The sequence below is a fragment of the Syngnathus scovelli genome, chromosome 19 (genome assembly GCF_024217435.2).
Source record: "Syngnathus scovelli strain Florida chromosome 19, RoL_Ssco_1.2, whole genome shotgun sequence".
In the NCBI taxonomy this organism is placed as follows: domain Eukaryota; kingdom Metazoa; phylum Chordata; class Actinopteri; order Syngnathiformes; family Syngnathidae; genus Syngnathus; species Syngnathus scovelli.
Window position 1 is genome coordinate 11,365,814 of NC_090865.1, and position 5,446 is coordinate 11,371,259.

Below are 5,446 nucleotides of genomic sequence, written 5' to 3' on the forward strand. Positions count from 1 at the left end.
GTTTTGGCTATATTTAAGATAATTTGTTCCTGTTGCAGTGCGTGTACGATAGCACAGCGGTTTAGGCGGTGGCAAGTGAGCTGTGCTTTATTTCTTTGCGTCACGGGTTCAAATCCCGCTTATAACTGTTCTATTTTTTCATTTTTTTTTAGTGCTTGCTATTTCTTGCAGCCAGTCCAAAATGTAAACGAGACATTTCGTTCAACGTTTTTATTGAGAATTTGAACAGTTTGCAATCAGGCAAGTTCCACGTCGCTTGTGACAAATCTGCAAGATTCAAAGTGTTTATTGTCATGTGTACAAAAGGAAAGCACTTTTCTTCGTACAATGAAATTCTTTCGCGAAACACAAAACTGCGCAACTCGCTTTACCCTAACAGTCGTAACTCGAGACGGGGAGCAAGATAACATGGGAGCAAGTTGACATGTAACACCGGCTGGGAGAAAAGAAAAAAAGCGAGTGCGTGCGTTGATAAGCTTATAAACGTTGGCGGTTTGTGTGTGCGCGGCCGTTAAACATGCTGCGGTGAGGGGTTGTAGTCACTGTCTATTGCTCATGTGCGGTTCACTGTGATTGCCTCCCGACAGGCCTACCTGTATGTCAATCAAGCGATGGGCTGGATTCTAGCATACAGCATTTTTCTTTTTTTTTTAAACGTCATGCGATCGATCAGTAGTAGCTTGGCGATCGACTGGTCGATCGCGATCGACGTATTGAGCACCCCTGTTCTACATGATCCAAAGTACTCTTGTGAACAAAGATGCAATAATTACAACTTTAGCACTTGCAAATCCAAAATTATCAATCCTAACACCAGAGGAATGGGAGGGAATAAAGCAGGCCTGTGACATTTTGAAGCCCTTCGAAGAAGTCACTCGGGAATTATGCGGCCAGAGGTATGTCTCATGCCGTTATGTTTTGTAGGTCCTTGTTGTTTTGTCTTTTTTGTCGTATTGTCACTTCCTGTTTTATTTTGATAAGTAACTCTCCTCTCGTTTCAGTTCGTGGGTCCTTCCTCTGTGCGTCAATCTGCTTGCCTTCCTTAATCCTAATTGTCTGCACCTGTGCCCTTACCCTTCTCTGTGTATTTAGTCAGAGTCTTCCCCTTGTCTTGTGCCAGTGCGTCTTGTCCCGTCCAGAGCACCAGCGATCGTCAGTTAAAGAGTCCTTTTTGAGAACCTAGTTATTGAAGAAACCTTTGTCATCAAGCCTAAGCTCTGTGTATTTCAGTTTTTGTTTTTTGCCACCTCGTTTTCCCTCTTTTGTTTTTTTGCTGACTCCAGCCTGTTAGAATAAATTCCTTTTTTGTTGTCACTCTGCATCCGAGTCCTCTCCTTGATCCAAGTTTGACAGCTATTTTATGAAATCAATTTATGTCATTATGTAGACTAATTAAACCATATATAAGTGCTATAATAATTATATCTCTGCTGACCAGTTATTATTTTTATTTTCAAAGTGGAAAACCTCTGGACGCTCCATCAATTGCCGGCGGCGCTCACGGCCAAAGTGGTGGCCTTAAAAACCATGACGAAATATACAAGATGGGTCCTAAAAGAGGATGGCACGGTGGAGGCTGGGGCCTCCCACTATGACACAGTGGTGGCCTTCTGTGATGGCCACCATCTGTGCAAATTTGTTCTGTTTGAGAATTTCATCTCTGTCGGAAGTACTTTTCGCTTTATTAATTTTGGCCGGGGAAGAGAAGAAGGGGTCCTCTTCTCCCGGCACAACACCACCATTTACTTGGCTGGAGGGATGGAGGTGACGCCAGATTTGGAGGTGAAGGGGACAGCTCTGCTGTACCCTCCAAGCATTGACAAAGCCTTGAAGGACATCCGCCATGTCCTGTTTACGACAGACGGCATTGTCTCTACTGTAAAATCAATCTCTCTCTTTTCGCTACCTCTCTTTCATGAAGTATTGATGTTTATTAATCTCTTTCTGTTTTAGATCCGCCCCATCAAGATGGTGCTGACACGTGGGGTTTCGGTCCTATTGGGCATCTTTTGTTTAAAAAAAGTAAACAATTTCTCCCTCTAACATTGTGTGCGTGTGTGTGTGTCTAAATATAGATATATCACACACACTCACATTTCACTTGAGTAAGGTCGCTTAGGGCAGTGGTCCCCAACCTCTTTTGCACCACGGACCCGTTACGTGTCAGAAATATAAGGACCCCTGCCTTAGGGCATCAAGGCCTGATCCCTTCCAAGCTTTAGATAGCTCACTCCTCTAATATCACCCGTGCAGTTTGCATACAATCATGTATATTAGAGGAGGGAGACGTCTAAACATGCAAGACACTGGTTTTGTAGGACAGAAATTTGACACCAGTTTCTTGAGTATGTCTCTAGCTTTGTTGCCTTAGTAATTGTAGTCTAGATCTACATTTCAACAGCTAGTACTAATTTGACATTTTCATTATAGGATCAAAGGGAAATAAAGGTGGTCAGGTGGCGAGAGACCAACCTTTTCCAGGTAACAGTCGGACAGCGGCTGTCCATGACGCACCTGAAGACATCCTGTTCCGGTGGTGTGGAGCTCCACTCCACAGAAAATACTGTGATAAAGGTACCAAAAGCAAGCAGTTTTTTCCTATGTGTATAAACAAAGGTATTCTAAATTGAATCAATACTGTTATTTACTTGGGATGCACTGCTATCAGTGGCTCATCATCATCAAGGCTGAAGTCAGATTCTGTTTTAGGAGTTTTCTCAAAATCTGGATCATCAACTTTATAAGATTTTGTCTCAGATACAGCCCTATCAGGAAGACATACAATTTCACTTGCTTCCTTAACTGTATAAAATCATTGTGGTTGACATTATGGTCATTAAATTAATCAAACTGTTTTAGGTTTTAATTTATCGATCGATCGATCAATCCATCTTATCTATCTATCTATCTATCTATCTATCTATCTATCTATCTGTCTGTCTGTCTGTCTGTCTGTCTGTCTGTCTGACCTACCTACCTACTTACTTACCCATCCATCCATCCATCCATCCATCCATCCATCCATCCATCCATCCATCCATCCATCCATCCATCCATCCATCCATCCATCCATCATGTTTTCTCGTGGTGTTTTAAACACTTAATAAATTATCATGACACTTCTTTACGCAGAAACTGGAAGAAGAGGCGTTTCATGTTGTGGCCTTTAAAATAAAAAGAGAGCAAGTGGAGTTCATGGACGCCACAAATGCCACCAAAAGGGTTCCATTGACTACGTGAAACCAAAGATTCCCCGACGGCCCTAATTTTCCCCCAGAGGGGGTTTTTGTGGTAATTTTGTTTTATTTTTTGTTCTATTGTTTGTATTTCTTGTTACTTGTTTATGGTTCTGTTTAAAATGTTCTATTATTAAAGTTTAAAGTTAAATGCACAAAATAGTCATTGTTTAAATTTTTTTCATTGAATTAAATTAATTTAATCTAAATTATGATAATATATTTCACCACTTAGTTGTCCGTGTATAAATTGTGTGTTGCGTCATTATATTAAATGTATTAGTTCTAGTAATTAGTTATGTATTAGTATCAATGTCGTGACCCAAAGAACGAGATCCAGGGTACAAGCAGCTGAAATGAGTATACTCCGCAGGGTGTCCGGGCTCTCCCTTAGAGATAAGGTGAGAAGCTCAGTCATCCGGGAGAGACTCGGAGTAGAGCCGCTGCTCCTCCACGTTGAGAGGAGCCAGATGAGGTGGCTCGGGCATCTCATCAGGAAGCCTCCTGGACGCCTCCCTGGGGAGGTGTTCCGGGCATGTCCGACCGGTAGGAGACACCGGGGACGACCCAAGACGCGCTGGAGAGACTATGTCTCTCAGCTGGTCTGGGAACGCCTTGGGATCCCCGGGATGAGCTGGATGAAGTGGCTGGGGAGAGGGAAGTCTGGGAGTCCCTCCTAAAGCTGATGCCCCCGTGACCCGATCCCGGATACGCGGAAGAAGATGGATGGATGGATGGATGGATGGATGGATGGATGGATGGATGGATGGATGGATGGATGGATGGATGGATGGATGGATGGATAGAGTTGTATCAATTCAATAGATGCTTTCATTTTTTCCCCCATATTTTTCCAACAATATTTTTTTTTAATTGTGATAAATTGTTATTGACAATTCCGACACCAAAATACCATTTCAAAGTCAAAGTCAATGTCAGCTTTATTGTCAATTTCTCCACATGCCAAAGACACACAAAGAAATCGAAATTTCGTTCCCCCCATCCCACGGTGACAAGACATGGCTCACAACAGACAAACAAGTAAACAAGTATAACAAAAGCGTGCTGAATAAATAATGAATAAATAACACAACAATAAATAAATAAATAAGAGGAGCAGAAAAAAAAGGAGCAAGTGTGCGTACAGCAGACATTCCCGAAAATAGCGCAACAGTGCCGCACGCTACGCAGAAGGGGGTAGCGAGTTCAGGGCCCTAACAGAAAGAAGCTGTTGGCGAGTCTGGTGGTGCGGGAGCGCAGGCTCCTGTACCTCTTCCCAGAGGGCAGAAGGTCAAACAAAGAGTGAGCCGGGTGACTCACATCTCTGGCAATCGAGGTTGCCTTGCGGGCGAGATGGGAGGTGTAAATGTCCTTCAGGGAGGGGAGTGAAGCACCAATAATCTTACCAGCCGTATTCACTATGCGCTGCAGGGCCTTCAAGTTCTGTTCAGTGCAGTTACCACCCCAGACAGCGATGCAACTGGTGAGGACGCTCTCAATGGTGCCACGGTAGAATGTAGACAGGACTGCCTGAGGAGCACATGCACGCCTGAGCTTCCGCAGGAAGTACAGGCGGCACTGAGCTTTCTTTGCCAGTGACGAGGTGTTTGCGGACCAGGAGAGGTCCTCACTGATGTGCACCCCCAGGAACTTGGTGCAGCTCACCCTCTCCACCACAGCACCGTCGATGATCAGCGGCAGGTGTGTTGTGTGACCCTTCCGGAAGTCAACAATGATTTCCTTGGTCTTATTGACGTTCAGCAGGAGGTTGTTGTCCCTGCACCACGTGGTCAGAAGGTCCATTTCCGACCTGTACCGAGTCTCGTCGCCCTTCGTGATGAGACCCACCAGAGTCGTGTCGTCAGCAAACTTCACTATGCGGTTGTTGCTGTAGGTCGCAGTGCAGTAATGCGTCATCAGGGTGAAGAGCAATGGACTGAGCACGCAGCCCTGGGGGGCCCCCGTGCTCAGCGTGATGCTGGCGGAGATTTTGTCGACAACACGCACCACCTGAGGCCTCTGACAGAGGAAGTCCAGTAGCCAGTTGCAGAGGGAGGTACTGAGGCCCAGCTCGTCGAGTTTGCAGATGAGTCGTTGCGGCACAATGGTGTTGAAGTCAGAGCTGAAGTCCACAAACAGCAACCTCACATATGAGTCCTTTCTCTCCAGGTGGGTGAGGGCCGAGTGGAGGGCAGAGCAGATGGCATCCT

At 45.0% G+C, this 5,446-nt stretch overlaps 1 long non-coding RNA gene across 1 annotated transcript; it reads left to right on the plus strand.

Annotated features, from left to right (window-relative positions):
* Positions 1 to 250: 250 nt before the first annotated feature.
* On the plus strand, positions 251 to 3,327 carry LOC125987090 (uncharacterized). Its single transcript, XR_007487878.2, has 4 exons — positions 251 to 896; positions 1,460 to 2,022; positions 2,431 to 2,574; positions 3,133 to 3,327. It is a non-coding gene; the product is annotated as an uncharacterized lncRNA (long non-coding RNA).
* The last annotated feature ends 2,119 nt before the right edge of the window (positions 3,328 to 5,446 follow it).